The 21,032-nt window shown below is 38.8% G+C and overlaps 1 long non-coding RNA gene across 1 annotated transcript; it reads right to left on the reverse strand.

The window, feature by feature from the left end:
• Window positions 1–1,139: 1,139 nt before the first annotated feature.
• LOC104218242 (uncharacterized) lies at window positions 1,140–3,545 on the reverse strand. The gene is made up of 2 exons (XR_708944.1): window positions 3,431–3,545; window positions 1,140–1,620 (listed from the first exon to the last, which is right to left on the reverse strand). It is a non-coding gene; the product is annotated as an uncharacterized lncRNA (long non-coding RNA).
• Between the last annotated feature and the right edge of the window lie 17,487 nt (window positions 3,546–21,032).

The raw sequence follows: 21,032 nt of genomic DNA on the forward strand, positions 1-21,032 counted from the left end.
TCACGTGCTCACACTTGGCAATTTTTCAAACATTGTGGAAATGTTAAGTGCACTTTGAGTTGTCATTATCAGTATGTGGGTTCATCGAGAGCTAAATATAATTTGTCATCGTTCACTTTAATTCAGGTTGATTTCCTAAGTTCAAGTATATGTGATGTAGCTTGAATGATTGTTTCTATATTGATAAATAATTTGCTTTATTCTGCATCTTCCTAAGTATCAAAATTCTTCCGTTTTTGCATATCAATGTTTGAGACGTTTGATTTACATGGCATGTATTGGAATTTTTAAGTTTTTGTGCCTTCACGTTTGAGAGTTTGAGTTTACATCACCTTGTAAACAAAGAATATTTGCAACATTTGAATTCATTTTACAGTCCAAGTTCTAAGGATCATGCTTAGTTGTTATCTCTTAGTTACGGTTTTATGTTGGTTGAAATTAAGCAGTGACCAATCGTATTAGAATATGCATCTGCAGAATTATCACTATTCTGAATGATATGTGTTGGTCCAAACTGAAATCAATTCAAGGATTGAAAAGAAAAAAGAAATTGTCAGATGCCCGAAAATGTGAAATGTCGGGCCCGTGCAAACTATCTAGTTATATATCTAAAGGAAGAAACAGAATGAACTTGTTTTCTCCTTATTGACTCAGGTAACAGTTAATCAAGTATGATTTGACAGGTCCCTGCTGACATATCTTGTAATAAAATAATCCAATAGTTTAGGAAAGTCAGACAAGTTCGTAATGCTTCACAATTACACTTCAATCTTCCACGCAACTCTTGTAACGTTCAATAATGATGCCTCATTGTAATAACAACGCATTTCTTGAATCTTAAATATACTTAGCCCAACATCGAAAAGCAAAAAGAAAAAGTAAAATAAAGAGTAAAACAGATGATTTTTTCTTATTTTCAGTTTTAGACCGTAAAGGAACATGTATGATTATTTTGAAACATAAAGAGGGAGAAAACATATCCAAGCTCGACCTTATGCATAGTGTTCTGTTTTTGTGTGCGTATCTTTCCTTTTTCCCCATTAACCGATATCACTATCACAAGAACATAATTCGTATTATGCTTTCATTGCTACATAAAGTCCAGAGTTTAAACATCTCGGAAGCATGCATAGGATTAATTAAAAAGGCAAACTTGATTTTTAATAATACCCACAATGGTGCCGAATTAGAATGTCAACAGCAAAGGCAGGTTTCATCCTCAAGATACTTGACATTTAGAAGTTGAAAGGTCATGAAGATTTAGTAAATGATATAAACTTATATATAGCTAACCACAAGGAGCTTCTCCGAGAACAAAGAGCACCGAAACTATAATTGAAATACCTGACGCCAGCTATTCGTTACATCCTTTGTCAAAGCACAAAATACAATATTTTGGTGCAGTGTTCGTACACCTTTGTTGGCTTATATATAGTAGAAATTTGGTTGAATCAGACAACCATCATGAATCAGTCCCAAGAAAAGCATGCCACTTCATATGGCACAATGGATCCCAAGATAATACTCCAAGGCCGAATAGACCAAAAATTTGCAGTAAGATTACACTGAAAAATTATCATTTTTCTGCTCAGTCCAATCCAAACAATTGTCATTTCCATCCTAAAGTGACACCAAAACATATTCTTTTTATATACCCATTAGAAAGATTGTCTGCATAAATATTTTCACTGACCAAGATATCAACTGAAAGGAATAGAAAATTGATAAAATTAATTATCTTTACCATACTGTTAAAATATATACTTAAAACGGATAGAGTGCAAGCTTTCTATTAATAAGAATCGAGACAAAATAATATTACTAACTGTAGCACGATCAATATGTAGAGCACCATGAAAGAATTATTCATATTCATTCTCTTTTCTAAAATAGTGAAATTTAAATATTTTATATTACTCAACTGTAAGGGAATCTAAGCACAAATTATTTACTTTGTTTGAGGGAACTTATAGTTGAGACTATACTATATTTTAAGTCTAAGAAAAAAGATGATTTGCACTATTTAAGGGAATGAAGTACAACCACAGAAAGATTGTATAATTAGTTAGAGAAGCCATGATGTAAATAATGTATAATTTAATAATCAAGCAAAAAGCATTAATACACCTTAGGTCCTTGAAGCCTCATCTAAGTACATGAAATGTTGAACATTTGAAACTCAAAAGGACACACAGAGACACATCAGTACATTGTTTATATCACCTAGTAACATTAGATATATTTTTCCCAAGGTCCATCTGTCAATAATTTGATAACTAACGGCATGTAGATTTCACTAGATCTTTTCACAATTAAAGCTCCTTTTTGTTAAATACAATTATAATTTCAAGCACATCTCTGGTAAAGGATACACTGACATTTTTCACTGTCATACCTATAATTGCCAAAACATCTACTCCCTCCGTTTCAATTTATGTTAACTTGTTTGACTGGGCACGAAGTTTAAGAAAAAAATGAAGACTTTTGGAATTTGTGGTCCTAAACAAGTCTAAATGGGGCCAGAGTATTTGTATGGTTATAAAAGCTTCTCGTTAAGGGTAGAGTTGTAACTTTAAGCTAAATTGTTACCAAATTTAGAAAGGGTTCATTCTTTTTGGAACGGACCAAAAAGGAAATAGGTTCACATAAACTGGAACAGAGGGAGTATCAAATATACGATATTTGTGTATAAGAAGTCCTGGGGCCGAAAATGAAGATTTTTATATTGTAAAAATCACCCAAGGAAAACAAAATGTAATAGATAATTGTTTAGTTGTTTCAGGCATATCTTCAAACACCTTGTGTGCATCAAAGTTCTCCCCGTTTCATACATCCCTTTCCAGATGGTAGTTCAATTTGCTTAGTGTTGTTGCACTTTGTGCACCTGAGGAGAAATTCCCCACAATAGCATTTGAACAAATAACCACATGCATTAAGAATTAACTCAAAGAAATTTCAATATAGCATAAATGCGTAAAGAACTTTATAGGCCAATGAAGATGCTAAATGAATAGTCAGTAAAAATTAAAATCAAAGCCTTATATGCTCACCAAGAAAGAATAGAGAATTTTTTTTAGCAAGACTCAAAAATATTCTACTTCATCCATTTTCAGGATTCTTGATTGTATCTCGCTGATGCATGTAATTTTGGAGTATATTGTATGGTGTACCCATAGATGGTCTTCATGTACATTGCAAAACTGGAGGATTATTAAACAACGCAAGCGAACAAACCAAAGTTGAATACCGGAGAAAAATAGATAACGAAATGGAAAATGAAAGACACAATGAAATGTCGAAGATGAAATACTCATCAGAACACCACACATTCAATGGAGAAGATCACCGAAAACAGAAACGGATCAAGTTAGAAATAAAGTAACTAAAAGAAAAAGAGAAAGGCAGAAGGAAAATGAAGATAAGGACTAACTTCAAACACCTACTCCCTTCTTCCGGCATGTATTGTGGGATGTGATCTAGACTACTCTGAGAAAGACTACCCTGAGCAATTGAGAGGAGGCTTTAGTATAGGGGGCTTTAGTATAAAAAAAGTACACGTGTTTTACAAAATGCAGTACACACGTTCATCTTTTATGGACATAAATAGCTCAAATTACGAATAAGCCCTTATTCATTACATCCTTTGTCAAAGCACAAAGTACAATATTTGGTGCAGTGTTTGTACACATTTGTAGGCTTATATATAGTAGAAATAATAAAATATTTATAACTATAAATACTATAGAATTAATTATACTAAATTTATTCAGAAAATATTGAATTCAACTATATTGTGCCAAAGTAGTATTTATTTTCATCATTTAAACACATGATGAGCTTAGTTTAACCTCCATTGCTATTTTTCAACAATTTGTATAAAATTTATATCGATTAACGCGATGCACACGTGCAACGTACGTACATTAAAACTAGTTATATTAAAAGCACGAAAACCCTTCGCGAAATGTCGTTCGTCTTTTTTACTAAATGACTATTTCACACTGGACGAAATAGTCATTTAGTTATTTTTCTAATATGTAGGAATAATCATTTAATTATTTTTCCAACATCTGGGAATAATTATTTAGTTATTTATCTAATATTTAGGAATAATCATTTAATTACTTTCTTATATTTATAGATAATCATTCTAATATTTAGGAATAATCATTTAATTACTTTCTTATATTTATAGATAATCATTTAATTATTTCTCAATTGGAATATCATATTGTTTAATTTGAGTCCTTCGCTGTGAACTCCGTTTAGATTTAAGAGTATCTAATATCAAACACATTATGAGTACTTTCAATTCCTTTCTTTTCGATCTCTTTCGATTCCTCCCGTTTATGCCCCCATGTTAACCAAAACTTTAGTTATAATTGATATAATTAAGTTATTTCCTTCTTCGAAAAGGTATTTAATGTTGCATAATATCTAAGACTATTAAGTTGCTACTAAAAAGTTGCTACTCTAAGTATTGATAAATTAGGAACAACTTGGCATTCCTAGAATTGTGGTAAATTAGACGCTAAAAAATTTGTGTCGCATGAAAACTTTAAGTTGGTGAAAATTACTTATCGACTAATATGTTAATTTCTTTTTAAAAAATGAAAGAATTATTTTTAGCCAAAATCAATTGAATAGGCCGTAATATAAATGAGTATGTTCACAAAATTGTAAAAAAACTATTGATGGAAAACTTAGAGAAGAAATTTTTTATAATGAAAAACCTAAGATGTTTAAAAAATAAAGAGATTATGCCCTCCTCGTAAGCACGTAATTTTTGACCCGTCACATTTTTGAGCTATTTTTAGCATTTAAAATATTTGTTTAACTTAACTTTAATTTTTGTAGAGTTTAATCTATTTTTACTTTAAATTACAATTTAAAAGCACAAAAATATTCTCATCTTTACTTTAAAGTCAATTAGTATATTTATATTTATAGTATTTTAATTTTACCATGACTTTAGCCTATTTTCTCTACTTTTTACTTTATTATAATATTTGAAAATGCAACATATTACGATATAATTTTACTTTAATTAATTGGAATTAATTTTTCATTTAATAGTATATATTAATATTATTTAAAGGAAAGGGATTAAGTTTTCTTCATTATTGGACTTTAAAAGTTGGATATCCCCAGATTTGGCCCAGTTCAGATTTTTAAGGCCCATATCTTATCTACCCACAATATAAAAACATAATTAAAAAAAAAGGACCTAACCTAATTCTCTAACCATGACCGCAACCCCCATATAATTCCCCTAAGCTTCAGCCGTTACCCTTTTGTCTCCAACTCCAAAATTTCTAGCACCCACCCTATTCAAAACATCTTTTCGACAGCAGCTGGAGCAAAACGCTAGTGAGCTCAAAGAACGGCAAAGAGAGTGAGGAGTAAAGAGAGAAAATCGGCCAGAAGCTTCGATAAACACCTATAAAACCAATTGAAAACTCAAACCCAACAGGTGGCTCCATCACCGTGAAAATGGAGTCCAAAGTCGATGTTTCGAAAGTCCGTTTGAGTCAGAAGTTCTCCGATCGAAGTTTGTTCGCGGTTCCGATTCCGGGTCCGATGCTTTTGTTGGGTTGCGATTTTCCTCTTCATTTTATACATTGCTCGAGCTTGTTGAATGATTTTTGAAAAGAAAATTCTCAAAGAAATTGAATCTGTATTGGTCGATCGAGAGGGTTCTGTTTTCAGAATTATAGCTTCAATTGAGGTAAGTTAATAGATTCTTCTCTTTTTTAGAAGTGGTTTTCACATGCAGTAGAAAATTTTTGATTTTCCTTTTCTTTTCTCTTACCTTTTTTTTTTATCTATTTAGAAAAGAGAGAAATTTTGTTATCTACGTAGAAAAGAGAAGAATCAGGTTTGAATTCTATGACTGAACTTGAGGATTGAACAATTATGGGATTTTGTTGTTTGGTTCATTGAACATTATTGGGATGTGATAATATTTGGGATGATTTATATCTAAACTATTTGGATTGAATCTGAAATGGACTTACCAAATTGTAAGCATCTGACGTTCTTTGGAGTCCATTTGAATTCCTTGGCTGGAAAAGGCGTGTGGTTTGTTGTCATTGCTTTGTTTGTGGGAACTGTTCTGCTTCCAACATTTTCTGGACTTGGTAGGGTCATTCAAGAATATCAAAGTTTACTTTAGGCGCGATTAATGATTAATAAATCACCGTGACTATGGGTACGGTTCCCGTGGCATGGTCACGAACATAATCCCAATTCGAGTGTGCGTTTCACGTGACTCGACCTTAACTTCAAATAATAATAATAAACATGTTGTGAGTCGCGAGTGCATTTCACTTGATGCGATTCGCAATGTGTACAAAGGTAATAAGTGTGCGACATCGTGACTTATTTAAATAAACCCATAAATCCTAAAAGCAATTAAAACTTTACTAAGAGCGATTTAAAAGGTAAAAATGCACAACAGGTCTTAAATATGTATTAAATCAAATAATTAGGCCAATTATTAATAGTTGAGTGACCGTACTAAAATCACAAAATCCGGGAATACCCAACACCTTCTCCTAGGTTAACAAAATTCCTTACCCGGTCTTCTGTGTTCACAGACCATAAATAGAGTTAATTTCCTCGATTTGGGATTTAAAACAAACCGGTGACTTGGGACACCATAACAATTATTCCAAGTAGTGACTCTGAATTAAATAAATAATTCCATTTCGATTAATGTCACTTTAATTGGAAAAACTCTCTATCCCTCGGGAAAAAAGAGGTGTGACAGCTCTGGCGACTCTGCTGGGGATCGAACCTAGAATCTCTGGTTCAAGGTTCATAATTCGAGCTTAGATTAACTGTTATACGTGGCTTTTATTTATTACCTGATATTAGTTGTTTGGGCCTAATATGCTAAATGTCGCTTTTTTACCGCTTTGATATTCTGTGAACTGTATATAAAACTGTTACGAAACCCTTCTTCTCTTTGAGTCTTCTAAATCGTTTGGGAAGTGCACACTGGCGTGACTTCTTTTCTTTTAGTGTCATACCCTAATTTAGAATGAGGATCAGATTAGTTATAAACCTCGGTGATCTTTTGGTTATTGGTACGTGGCCCCCCCTCTCGGCTCAAGTTGTCCGCTCAGGTAAGCCATGTCTAGAATAATCCACCCAGGTTTTAAACCTAGAATAACATAGCCTCATGCCGGATCCCTAGTAGGTACGTGTGTTTGCATCATGTGCATTTGACTTTGGGGACTCAACACATGGGTTGGGTTTGTCTGGGACAGGTGTACCCAAAAATAAAAAGACCATCTTGATGCATTTTACATGCTACTTGTACATTTATTTGTTTCGGCTTTCATGTTTACTGGCTTCTAGAATAGGAAAAGAAAATAAAAAAAAATAAAGAAAAAGAGAGAGAGAGAGAGAGAGAGAGAGAGAGAGAGAGAGAGAGAGAGAGAGAGAGAGAGAGAGAGAGAGTGAGAGGTAGGTATTTGAAATATCCTGAAACTCTGCCGAAAAAAAGGAGAAAAAGAAAATTTATTTCAAAATAAGTCATATTTTCTTGTTGCGTCAAAACTGATCGAACTACGCAGGTCTGATTCTCATCGGATATGAGATACGTAGGAAAACCTCATCGGTTTCGGCCCCAATTTAAAATAAAAATACAAAAATATTTCCTTTAATTCCTTTTTTAGAAGTCTTCTCTTAGAAATAAAAAAAGATTTTAATCCCAAAAATATTTTTTTAGAAGTTTTTCCTTCGAGAAAAAACAAACAAATCAAATCAAAATCCAAAAACTATTTTCTACCTTTTTTTAGAAGTCTTTTTACCAAAAAAAAAAGAAAGTCAAAAATCTAAGAAATATTTTCTTTCTTTTCTGGAAGTCTTTCTTTCAAAAATTTATAAAAAAAAATCATTATCAAAACCAAAAATCCAAAAAATATTTTCTTTCTTCTTTATAAGTCTTTCTTTCGGAATAAAAAATTCAATATCCAAAAAAAGGAGTTAGTTTATTTACTTTATTCCTAATCTTTCCGAACTACGTAAAGATCTGAATTCATGCGGCTACGTAGGTAACTCACATCAGGTTTGATCGAATAATTTTGAAAAAAAAGGAAAGAAAAGTGGTAAAAAAAAAGAAAGGAAGAAATAATGATAATAATAAGGACTGTCTGAGTCCATTCTAACGTGTCTCTTGTTTTCAATTGAGAATGTTTGAGGTGGTTGGTTTGTGGTAAGCTGGCAACACAACATCCAAGGGGAAAAATGCCATTGACAACTAACATTGAAGCTGTTATAAGTGCTCAAGAGACTCGGGGCCAGAGGGTTCAACAAGAGTCTACTACGGTTGAGGAAAATGGAATACTGAAACAGCAAATGATCGAAATGTGTCAAGTATGGGCCAATGGCCAAGGACAACCTTTTTTTATTCATGGTTTCCCAGAGTTCACATCCATCTCTACTACTACCATTCAGTGTCATTGTCTGATCAATCTTATCCACCCGGGTTCAGTCTTTGTCCCAACTGTACGACTACAACTAGAACCTCTGTTGTGCGCTCTCAAAGTGTGCCATTGATAGCCAATCAAACAACCAATACTGTTATGCCCGTCTTCACTATCCCACAACCGACGGTGGTGTATAGGAAAACTCACGAGTCATAATTTGCTACCTAGCAAGAATAGTACCACTCTCCTGAGTACCACTCGTACCTATTTGATCTTCTTACAAAGATTGAGAAGCCTGCCCGAAAGGTGGCACAGGAAGAAATGACCCAAAGAATGAAGAGCGTAGAACAACAGTTGAAAAACATGTAAGGGTTGGCAGGTCAGAAGAGTATTGCCTTCAGGGATCTATGTATGTTCCCCGATGTTCATTTGCCACCTGATTTCAAGACTCCCAAATTTGAAAAGTATGATGGACACGACAACCCCATAGCCCACTTGAAAAGGTATTGCAATCAGCTAAGAGGTGCGGAAGGAAAAGAAGAACTAGTAATGGCTTATTTCGGGGAAAGCCTGACAAGGGTAGCCTCTGAATGGTTTATGGATCAAGACACCTCTCACTGGCATGTCTGGGATGACATGTTCCAGGACTTTGTCAAATAGTTCCAATATAACATCGACATCGCCCCAGACCGCAGTTTCCTTTCAAACCTAAAGAAGAAACCAACTGAAAGTTTAAGGGAATATGCCATTAAATGGAGGGAGCAAGCGGCTAGAGTTAAGCCACCCATGAATGACCACGAGTTAATCACTGTCTTCCTTTAGGCTCAAGATCCGGATTATTTTCAAAACATGATGTCCGCAATGGGCAAATCCTTCTCGGAAGCAATCAAAATAGGGGAAATGGTTGAGAATGGACTTAAGATGGGCAAAATTATAAGTCACGCAGTTCTCAAATCCGCAACTCAAGCTGTCCATATTGAATTTGATAATTTCAGTGACACAGATGAGAAGGATGAAGAAACCATGATGACAACAGGGTCGAGAAGAAGTCCTAGGAGAGCATCTCGAAGGTATGACCAGCCTCGTCTGGTTTCCGATGATTCCCCTAAGCACTACTATCCATGTTACACCCCATATTTTTGTACGTAAAAGTACGCCATAAGTAAATTGATGAAAGCTCAGAAATGAGATATTACAACCCATATTTTCATACATTAAAGTTTCGTCGCAAGTTAATCGACGTAACTTCGAGAATGAGATTATAAGCATTATGCTATTTCAAACAAGTGATGCATAAATTTATGAAGGTGAGAGGGTAAGAAAATCGAAAAAATTGAACTTCGTCGAAATTTGACATTTTGGGATAAAATACGGTCCGAGCTAAAATACCCAATATTTATGGACTAGTACCATACAAGGTACCACATGACCATGATAGTAAGATGAATAAAGCGTATTAAAGGTGAGTAGTATTTTATGTAATTTGAGATAATTCGTAATTATATGGGTAATTGGTTAATCATTGAATTAGTGGGGATTAATAAGTTAATTAAGCAAAAGGTGAATTATTTGGATAATTAAGGGCACTAACGTGGCAGCCCATAAAGTGGATAACAAAGCCAACAAGTGACTCTTACTTCATGAAGCAAGATGTCACATTAAGGAAGTTTTGGGGCTTAGTCATAACTTATGTGGGGCCCACACCCACTAAGATTTAAAAAGCCCTCTCTAAATCACTTAAGAGATACATATATCTCTACAATTAAGAAAGAAGCTTCAACAAATTCTTAAGAAATTATATGATTTGATAGCAACGTACAAAGTTCATACAAGACCACATAATACTATATCAACAGGATTTTGCGATTCTAAGGGAATACGGTGCAATTTTTCTCAATAATATCATACAAATTTTCTACTACTTCGATCCGCCGTTACGTGTTGTCACAATCGATGTGTGTTAGAGGGATTGTCAAGAGACTCGGCTTAGGTATGTTAAGGCTATCCATTCTTTCTTTTTAGCATGATTCATACGATACAAGTGAAACGAGTAAACGCACAACTTCCATAAATGACTCTATTTGTAGAAATGCTAGAGATTCTTATGTTCTTGATTCCTCATGTGACCCATTATTCTATCATCTGTTCATGAATCTCAGAAAATACCTAAGTTGATAAAGTTTATTTCATGATATTAATTATAGGCATAATGGTCTTATGACACTCCGAAAGATTTAAGGTCGTCTTAAGAATTTATGCACCGATCCCCTATTAACTGCTTCCCCCAATTTTAATTCTGCTATTTTAATTTGCCGGGATGTTCGGTTTTGAGTTTCGAAGAGTTTTGGGACACTTAGTCCCTAAATGAGAGCTTAAGTGTTGGAAAGTTCACCGTAGTCGGAATAGTGTGAAAACGGCCTTGGAATGGAAATTTGATGGTTCCGTTAGCTTCGTTGGGTGATTTCGGGCTTAGGGGTGTGATCAGATTGTGTTTTGGAGGTCCGTAGCTAATTTAGGCTTGGAATGCCAAAAGTTGAATTTTTGAAGTTTCCGGTCCGATAGTGAGATTTTGATTCGTGGGTCAGAATGGAATTCCGGAAGTTTCAGTAGCTCCGCAGTGTTAAATATGGCATATGTGCAAAATTTTAGGTCATTCGGACAAGGTTTGATAGACTTTTTGATCGAAAGCATATTTTGAGAATTTTGAAGTTCTTAGGCTTGAATCCATGGTTAATTCGAGGTTCCGATATTGTTTTAGGTGTTTTAAGGATTGGTACAAGTTTGGATAGTTATTTGTGACTTTTTGGTGCCTTTGGTTGAGGTCCCGGAGGTCTCGGGATGAATTCGGATGGTTGTCGGAAAGATTTTGGAATTTAAGTTGCAGCTTCAGCTGCTGGTTCTGTGATAACCGCACCTGCGGTTTGGGTTTCGCAGGTGCGGCGCCACAGAAGCGGCTCAGTGGCCGCAAAAGCGAAAATTGGGGACTTCTTCAGGAACTGCAGAATCGGTGGTAATTCCGCAGAAGCGGTACCGCATCTGCGGATTGGGAGTCGCAGATGCGGAAATTGGCCATTTAGTGAAAAGTCGTAGATGCGACATTAGTTCCGTAGAAGCGGGACCGCAGATGCGGTCCCAGGCCCGCAAATGCGGAAATCACTGGGCAGAACATATAAATTCTTGCCTTCGCGAAAATTAGCCATTTTTCATCTTTTTCAAAACGGGAAGAAGCTTGGGGAGCAATTTTCAAGAGAGATTCTTAGAGGAGTTCATTGGGGTAAGGTCTTTGGTCCCTAAATTCGTTATTGAAATGATTTTTATCAATTTAAGTATGAAAAATTTAGGAAAATCAGTGGCAATTGGGGGGTTAGGGCTTGTCTAATTGGAGACCTTTGAGTGATGATTTGAGGGACAAATTGAGGCCCAATTTGGGTACTTTTGATATGACTGAACTCGTGAGAGTGCGAGGGTTCTGGAAATATAAATTTTACCCGATTCCGAGATGTGGGCCCGAGGGGCATTTTGGTCATTTTATATAATTTCGTGTATTAGCTTAGGATTTAATTGTAGAATCAGTTACTTGAAGTGTTATTTACATTATGTGATTTAATTGAATAGATTTGTGCCATTTAGAGTCGAGTACTCGTGGCGAGAGCGTGGTTTCGGGTTGATTTTGAGCCGGTTCGAGGTAAGTGGCTTGTCTAACCTTGTGTGAGGGACCTTCCCCTTAGGATTATGATATATTTTATAATTGAAATACCTTGTAAGTGAGGTGACGAGCGCGTACTTGAGCAAATTGTTGAAAATCCGGTTTTTCCTTTAGTATTTCAATTGAGTTCTTTTTCCTGTTTTATTCTACTTGTGAATTTAGCCTGTTGCTAGTTTAGAAAAACATGTTTAGTTGACTTAATTGCCTATTTGCTTGAATTGCCTTAATTGCATTACGTCAAGCATGTTAGGCTAGAATTAACTGTTTACTTGGTACGAAATTTAGCTTAATTGGGTATTCTTGTGTAGCTGCGGTGTGTTTTTACTTTGGGACTATGGGACGACATCCCGGGAGATCCCCTGTACATATTTACGATCTGAACTGAGGTGCGGGATACAAAGAGATCCCTGACATGTATATTGAGGATACTAAGAGATCCTCGGGATACCGAGAGATCCCTAGCATATATTGAGGATACCAAGAGATCCCTAGCATATATTGAGGATGCCAAGAGATCCTTGGGATACCAAGAGATCCCCGGTTATCATCCTTGTTATTGAGTGGTACTTCCTTGTGGTTTGCTTTCATCTCTGTTTCCGTTATTATACTCTTATTATCCTGTATAGATTCTTACTATAGATTCTCAATTGTACTGCTTATATTATCCTGTCATCTTTATATTTATTTAATCTCAGTAGGGCCCTGACCTTCCTCGTCACTACCCAACCGAGGTTAGGCTTGGCACGTACTGAGTACCACTGTTGTGTACTCATGCCTCTTCTACGCATGTTTTTCATGTGCAGATCCAGGTACCGCTATTCAGGCCTATCATCCTTGAGGAGGCGACTGCTTTAGATACTTCGAGGTACATCTGCCACGTCCGCAGACCGAGAAGTCCCTTTCTATTTCTGCTTTTATTATTTAGCCCTTCTGTGTTTTTCTATTCTTATTAGACATTCTAGAGTTAGAGCTATGTCGTATTGATCTTAGCTTGTGATTCGTGGGTTTCAGGGTCTTGGATTTATGTATTGGTATTGAGAGTTAAACATAGTGTAAGCCGAACAACACATTTAAACACTGTTACTACTTTATTTCTGTTAAAAATTCTTTTACTTCAGCAAATTTTGGTTTTCTTCTGCAAATTAGGCTTACCTAGTCGTAGAGACTAGGTGCCATCACGATAGTTCACAGAGGGTGAACTGGGGTCGTGACAAGTTGGTATCAAAGCTCTAGGTTCATAGGAGTCATGGATTATAAGCCGGTTTATTAGAGTCTCGCTGATCGGTATAGAAACGTCTGTACTTATCTACGAGAGGCTATGTAACTATTAGGAAAATTCCACTTTATTTGATTTCCTTGTGTGTGATATTTTGACATCACAATTCTAAACTTCTGTCTTCTATTCTCTTACAGATAGTGAGGATACATGCTACCCAAGATGATCAGGCACCCGCGCCTTCTACTACAGCCGTCAGAGGCCGGGGCCGAGGTAGAGGCCGAGGACGCGCAAGTGGTGCAACCAGAGCACCTGCGCAAGCTGCCACCGAGGTACCACCAGTAGTTTCAGCATGAGTCCAGGCACCTGACATGCCAACTGCTACTACTACTCTAGCTCTTCAAGAGACTCTGGCATAGTTCATGAGCATGTACACCACTTTGGCAGGGTTGCTTCCCCTTGCTGCAGCTACATCTCAGGCCGGGGGAGGAGCACAGAATCCCACCGCCCGCACTCCTGAGCAGTGAGTGCATGTTGAGAAGTCCCTGAGATTATTCCTGTGCCACCTGCAGTGCCAGCTCAGCCCGAGGACAAGGCAGCGGTTTTCGAGGAGGAGTAGCTGAGGCTTGAGAGGTTCAAAAAGTACAAGCCTCCTGTATTCAGCAGTCTAGCATCGGAGGATGCTCTGGGATTTCTAGATGAGAGTTACTGCATTCTCCGTACCATGGGTATATCAGGATCGAATGGGGTTTCCTTCACTATTTTCCAGCTTCGAGGTGCCGCCTATGAGTGGTGGCGCACCTATGAGTTAGACAGTCCGGATGAGGCTGCTTCACTGACTTGGACTCAGTTCTCAGATCTGTTCCTGAGAGAGTATGTTCCTTAGAGCCTCAGGGATGCATGGCGCGCCAAGTTTGAGCATTTGCAGCAGGGTCCGTTACACTAGTTTGGCTAGGCATGACCAGCCTTAGTTTCTACTATCTGCGAGAGGGTTCACCGATTTCTTGAGGGGCTTATTCCCAACATCAGGTCTAGCATGGCTCGTGAGTTGGAGATGAATATTTCTTATCAGCAGGTGGTGAGCATTGCTAGGAGGATTGAGGGTATGCATGTGAGAGAGTGGAGAGGGAGGCCAAGAGGTCTTGAGAGTCGACCCATTATTCTAGTGCCCGTACCCCATCTGCTGGTCATCATGGTAGGGGTTATATGAATCGTCCTGTTCATTCAGCTCTTCAAGCAGCCAGTAGTGCTCCAGCTCCTCCTAGGCCGTAGGAGCCTTATTATGCACCTCCAGTTTCTAGCGCGCCTCCTGCACAGGGTGCTTTCAGAGGTCAGTCCAGCAGACCTGGTCCAAGCCAGTCACAGCTGCCACGTCCTCCTAGAGCTTGTTTTGAGTATGGTGGCGCACACCACGTGGTGAGGGATTGCCCTATACTTGGGAGGAGTGCACCTCTACAGACTTATCAGCCACAGCGTTCCCCGCAAAGTTCTCAAGCTATGATTACAGCTCCAGTTGCTACCTCACCTGCTCAGCCAGCTAGAGGTAGACGTCGGGGAGGTAGAGGTCGCCCTAGAGGGGGAGGCCAGGCTAGATACTATGCCTTTCCTGCCCGTACTGAGGCTATTGCCTTCGATTCTGTGTGTCTTCTTATTTTGCTCCGCATTTGGGTGTATCTCGGGATTCTTTGAGTTTTCCTGTTTATGTTTCTACTCCTGTGGGAGATTCTCTTGTTGTGGACCATGTCTATCGGTCATGTTTTGCTGCTCTTTGTGGTTTTGAGACCAGGGCTGATTTATTGTTGCTCAGCATGGTAGATTTGATATTATCTTGGGCATGGACTGGTTGTTGCCCCATTATGCTATTCTTGATTGTCACGCCAAAACTGTGACACTGGCTATGCCAGTTGTACCGCGTGTTGAGTGGAGGGGTACTTTAGATCACACTCCCAGTAGAGTTATTTCTTTTCTTAAAGCTCAGCGTATGGTTGAGAAGGGGTGTGACGTGTACTTAGCTTATGTGAGAGATGTTAGTATTGATACCCCTTCATTTGATTCAGTCCCAGTAGTACGGGATTTTCCCGATGTGTTTCCAGCTGATCTTCCAAGCATGCCGCCTGATAGAGATACTGATTTTGGCATCGATTTGTGCCGGGCACTCAGCCCATTTCTATTCCTCCGTATCGTATGGCTCCTCCTGAGTTGAAAGAGTTGAAGGATCAATTACAGGAATTGCTTGATAAGGGTTTTATTCGGCCTAGTGTATCACCTTGGGGATGCTCCTGTCTTGTTTGTGAAGAAAAAAAATGGTTCAATGTGTATGTGTATTGATTATCGCTAGTTGAACAAAGTGACAGTTAAGAACCATTATCCTTTGCCTCGTATTGATGATCTGTTTGACCAACTTCAGGGCGCACGAGTGTTTTCTAAGATTGATTTGCGCTCAGGTTACCATCAGTTGAAGATTCGGGAGCCAGATATCCCAAAGACTGCTTTCAGGACTCGGTATGGTCATTATGAGTTCCTTATTATATCATTTGGGCTGACCAATGCCCCAACAACCTTTATGCCTTTGATGCACATTGTGTTCCGGCCATATCTTGACTCGTTTGTCATTGTCTTTATTGATGATATTCTGGTGTATTTCTGGAGTCGGGAAGATCATGAGCATCACTTGAGGACTGTGCTTCAGACTCTGAGAGAGAAGAAGTTATATGCTAAGTTCTCGAAATGTGAGTTTTAGTTGGATTCAGTGGCATTTTTAGGCCACGTGGTATCGAGTGAGGGCATTCAGGTGGATCCGAAGAAAATACAGGCCGTGCAGAGTTGGCCTAGACCATCCTTAGCTACAGAGATCCGTAGTTTCCTTGGTTTGGTGGGTTACTACCATCGTTTTGTGGAGGGGCTTTCATCGATTGCAGCCCCCATGACCAGGTTGACCCAGAAGGGTGCTCCGTTCCAGTGGACGGAGAAGTGTGAGGCGAGCTTTCAGAAGCTCAAGACAACTTTGACCACAACACTAATTTTGATATTGCCTACAGGTTCAGGGTCTTATACAGTCTATTGTGATGCCTCGAGGGTTGGTCTCAGAGTAGTGTTGATGTAGGATGGTAGGGTGATTGCATACGCATCCAGATAGTTGAAGATACATGAGAAGAATTATCTGGTCCACGACCTTGAGTTAGCTGCCATTGTTCACGCCCTGAAGATTTGGCGCCATTATTTATACGGGGTTTCCTGTGAGATGTATACTGACCATCAGAGCTTGCAGCACCTGTTCAAGCAAAAGGATCTAAATTTGCGCTAGAGGATGTGGTTAGATTTGCTGAAGGACTATGATATCACTATTCTGTATCACCCAGGCAAGGCTAATATGGTGGCCGATGCCTTGAGTCGCCGGGTGGAGAGTTTACGGAGTTTGGCTTATTTACCAGCATTAGAGAGGCCTATGGCGATGGATATTCAGGCCTTAGCCAACCAGTTTGTGAGATTGGATCTTTCGGAGCCCAGTCGGGTTCTAGCTTGTGCGGTTTCTCGATTTTCTTTATTTGATCATATCAGGGAGTGGCAATATGATGACCCTCATTTGCTTGTCCTCAAGGACAAGGTTTAGCTCGGTTATGCCAGAGATGTGACTATTGGTGATGATGGGGTATTGAGGATGTAGGGTCAGATTTGTGTACCCAATGTTGATGGGCTTTGAGGGTTGATTCTAGAGGAGGCCAATAGTTTGCGGTATTCCATCCATCTGGGTGCCGCGAAGATGTATCAGGATTTGAGACAACACTATTGGTGGAGGCATATGAAGAAAGATATAGTTGGATTCGTAGCTCGGTGCCTTAACTGTCAGCAGATGAAGTATGAGCACAAGAGACCGGGTGGGTTACTTCAACAGATAGAGATTCCGGAGTGGAAACGGGAGCGGATAACCATGGACTTTGTAGTTGGTCTCCCCCGGACTTTGAGAAAGTTCGATGCTATTTGGGTGATTGTGGATCTACTGACCAAGTCCGCTCACTTTATTCCTGTGTGTACTACATATTCCTCGGAGCGGTTGGCGGAGATTTATATCCGGGAGATTGTACGACTGCATGGTATTCTAGTGTCACATTTCAGATAGAGGTACTCAGTTCATATCACGGTTCTGGAGGGCTGTTCAACATGAGTTGGGTACTCGGGTGGAGTTGAGTACAACATTTCACCCTCAGACGGACGGACAGTCCGAGCGCACTATTCAGATTCTTGAGGATATGCTCCGTGTGGGTGTGATTGAGTTTGGAGGGTCTTGGGATCAGTTTTTGCCATTGGCGGAGTTTGCTTATAACAATAGCTATCAGTCTAGCATTCAGATGGCACCGTATGAGGCTTTATATGGGAGATGGTGTAGATCCCCGGTGGGTTGGTTTGAGCCGGGTGAGGTCAGATTATTGGGCACAAACTTAGTTCAGGATGCTTTGGAAAAGGTTAAGGTGATTCAGGATAGACTCCGCACATCCCAGTCTAGACAGAAGAGTTACGCGAACTGGAAGGTTCGTGATGTTTCCTATATGGTTGGAGAGCGGGTTCTACTTTGGGTATCGCCTATGAAGGGCGTTATGAGATTTGGGAAGAAAGGGAAGTTGAGTCCGAGGTTTATTGGCCCTTTTGAGATATTGAGGCATGTTGGGGAGGTTGCTTATGAGCTTGCCTTACCTCCCATCTTTGCTGGGGTTCATCCGGTATTCCATGTTTCGATGCTCCGGAGGTATCACGGTGATCCGTCGCACGTGTTGGATTTCAGTTTAGTCCATTTGGACAAGGATCTATCCTATGTTGAGGAGCTAGTGACAATATTGGACAGGGAGGTTAGAAAGCTGAGGTCAAAGAACATTGCATCCGTGAAGGTTTAGTGGCAGGGTCAGCCGGTTGAGGAGGGGACTTGGGAGACCGAGCAGGATATGCGTAGGCATTACCCTAATCTTTTCACTACTTTAGGTATGTCTTTATGTTCGTTCGAGGACGAATGAATGTTTAAGTGTAGGAGGATGTGACGTCCCGTCCGGTCGTCTTAAGAATTTATGCCCCAATCCCCTATTAACTACTTTCCCCAAGTTTAATTCTGCTATTTTGATTTGCCAGGATGTTTGGTTTTGAGTTTCGGAGAGCTTTGGGACACTTAGTCCCTAAATGAGAGCTTAAGTGTTGGAAAGTTGACCGTAGTTGGAACAATGTAAAGACGACCTCGGAATGGAAATCCGATGGTTCCGTTATCTCCGTTGGGTGATTTTGGGCTTAGGGGCATGATCGGATTGTGTTTTGGAGGTCCGTTGCTAAGGTGTACTCATGCCTCTTCTGCGCATGTTTTTCATGTGCAGATCCAGGTACCGCTATTCAGGCCTATCATCCTTGAGGAGGCGACTGCTCTAGATACTTCGAGGTAAATCTGCCGCGTTCGCAGACCGAGAAGTCCCTTTCTATTCCTGCTTTTAGTATTTAGCTCTTCTGTATTTTTCTATTCTTATTAGACATTCCGGAGTTAGAACTATGTAGTATTGATCTTAGCTTGTGATTTGTGGGTTTCCGGGTCTTGGATTTATGTATTGGTATTGAGAGTTAAACATGGTGTAAGCGGAGCGGCACATTTAAACACGGTTACTACTTTATTTCTGTTAAAAATTGTTTTACTTCCACAAATTTTGGTTTTCTTCCGCAAATTAGGCTTACCTAGTCGTAGAGACTAAGTGCCGTCACGATGGTTCACGGAGGGCGAACTGGGGTCGTGACATTTTATTAACATACTTTCTCATGCATTGTATTCATTTATACATGTACATTGACACATGACCAGATGACGTTATATACGCGTATATATGTATATATATTATATGGGATATGGGAAAAGGTTATGACATATATACGCACCACCGCCTGATCAGCTGGTATACGTTGATGATTTGCCCACAGTGGCCGAGATGATATGATGGGATGCCCTCAGAGGCTTGATGATGTTACTAACAAATATACCCATGCATGGTATAACATTTATACGCATATGCATGACATTATAAGTATTAAATGATTCACAGAGTTATTCAGACTTACATGTCGAGTCTTTTACTCCATGTTTCTCTCATGTCTATTATTTACTAATTTTCATTCCTTACATACTTGGTACATTATTTGTAATGACGTCCCTTTTTCCTGGGGACGCTATGTTTCATGCCCGCAGGTCCAATAGAAAGGTCGAGAGTCCTCCAAGTAGGCTATCAGCTCAGCGAAAGATGTTGGTTTGCTCCATTTGCTTTGGAGTTTCTTGTTTGATTAGTATAATTTAGACGCGTATTCTTTGGTATGGCGGGGCCATGTCCCGACCTTTATGATAAGTATGAACTCTTAGAGGCTTCTAGACATATGTCATGTATACGGATACTTGTATGGCCTTGCAGGCCTGTGTTTTGAGTTTACATATGATCATATTGGCCTTATAGGCCCGTATGTCACATGTATAATTTTTTATATCAGGTTGGGTCGTCCTATATTGAGTATTCCCCTATGTTTTTCTGGTTAGCCCATGATGGCCCGTTTGGACCATTTGCCAATGAAGGTACAATAAGAAAGATATGTTATATTGGTACTCGGTTAAGTAAGGTACCGAGTGCCTGTTGCGGCCCATAGGTTTGGGTCGTGACAATCCACTTTAGAGACCACAATACACTGTTGCTCCACCTTAGTATGTTGTTCAGCCACCAAAACAACCTAGAAGGCGAGCACGCGCATCACAAAATCTCCACCGGTCTTCACAAAATTTTCAAGTGCTCTATAACCCACATCCAAGCCAGGGGTATAAAGGGGAACAAAGGTTGAAAGATAATTTTACACCAATAGGAGAGTCCTATGCAAACTTGTTTGAGAAATTAAAGCAGTATGACATGATTGCACCTATTCCTCCAAATTATGTGGACCTACGTGCAAGAAGTTTTGACCCTTCTAAAAGGTTTGAATACCATTCCAATGCCTAGGGTCACAATGTTGAAAGCTGTCGGGATTTGAAAAGAGAAATAGAAAGGATGATCCAGGAAAAACTGATTGGAATTAGAGAAGGCCCTGGTGATTCTGATGAGCAAATTTGTGGATAAATGTCAAGCTTAGCAATTGAAAAGTCATTCACTTCTCATTGGGAAGGAATCTTGGTAGCTTGTTTTAATATTTTTTATATTATCTGGTGTATTTCAGGGTTGTGATCCAGATTTTATATGTTTTATTGAGTCAAAACCATTCCATCCATATGTTTTGTCCGTGTGAGTCTTGTCTGTTTGTTCTATTTCTATTTTCATTATCTGGGTTATTTTAGGGTTGTAACTCAGATTTTAGGTTGTTTGTCCTGTTGTCCAGCCTTTCCATCCGTTACTCAATGAAATACAGTTTGTCCTTTTGTGTCATTTTGTGCTTAATCCTTTTCCGGCTAGTTCTAGTAACATGACATGCATGTGGAATTTTTGGCCAGATCATAGAAAACTGATTTAGTCTTGAATTGGATAACTGAGAAAAAGACACTTTTTAAGGATGAATAAAGAGTCGAAACATTTTGGAATTAAGCTCGAGTAAAATTTACCTTCAAATCATTGTGAAGGTTGGGTTTGAGGAAAAATCAATTGAAGTTTGTTGGAAAGTTTGACATTAATGGATGGAAAGTGTC

Source organism: Nicotiana sylvestris, chromosome 9 (genome assembly GCF_000393655.2).
Source record: "Nicotiana sylvestris chromosome 9, ASM39365v2, whole genome shotgun sequence".
Classification (NCBI taxonomy): domain Eukaryota; kingdom Viridiplantae; phylum Streptophyta; class Magnoliopsida; order Solanales; family Solanaceae; genus Nicotiana; species Nicotiana sylvestris.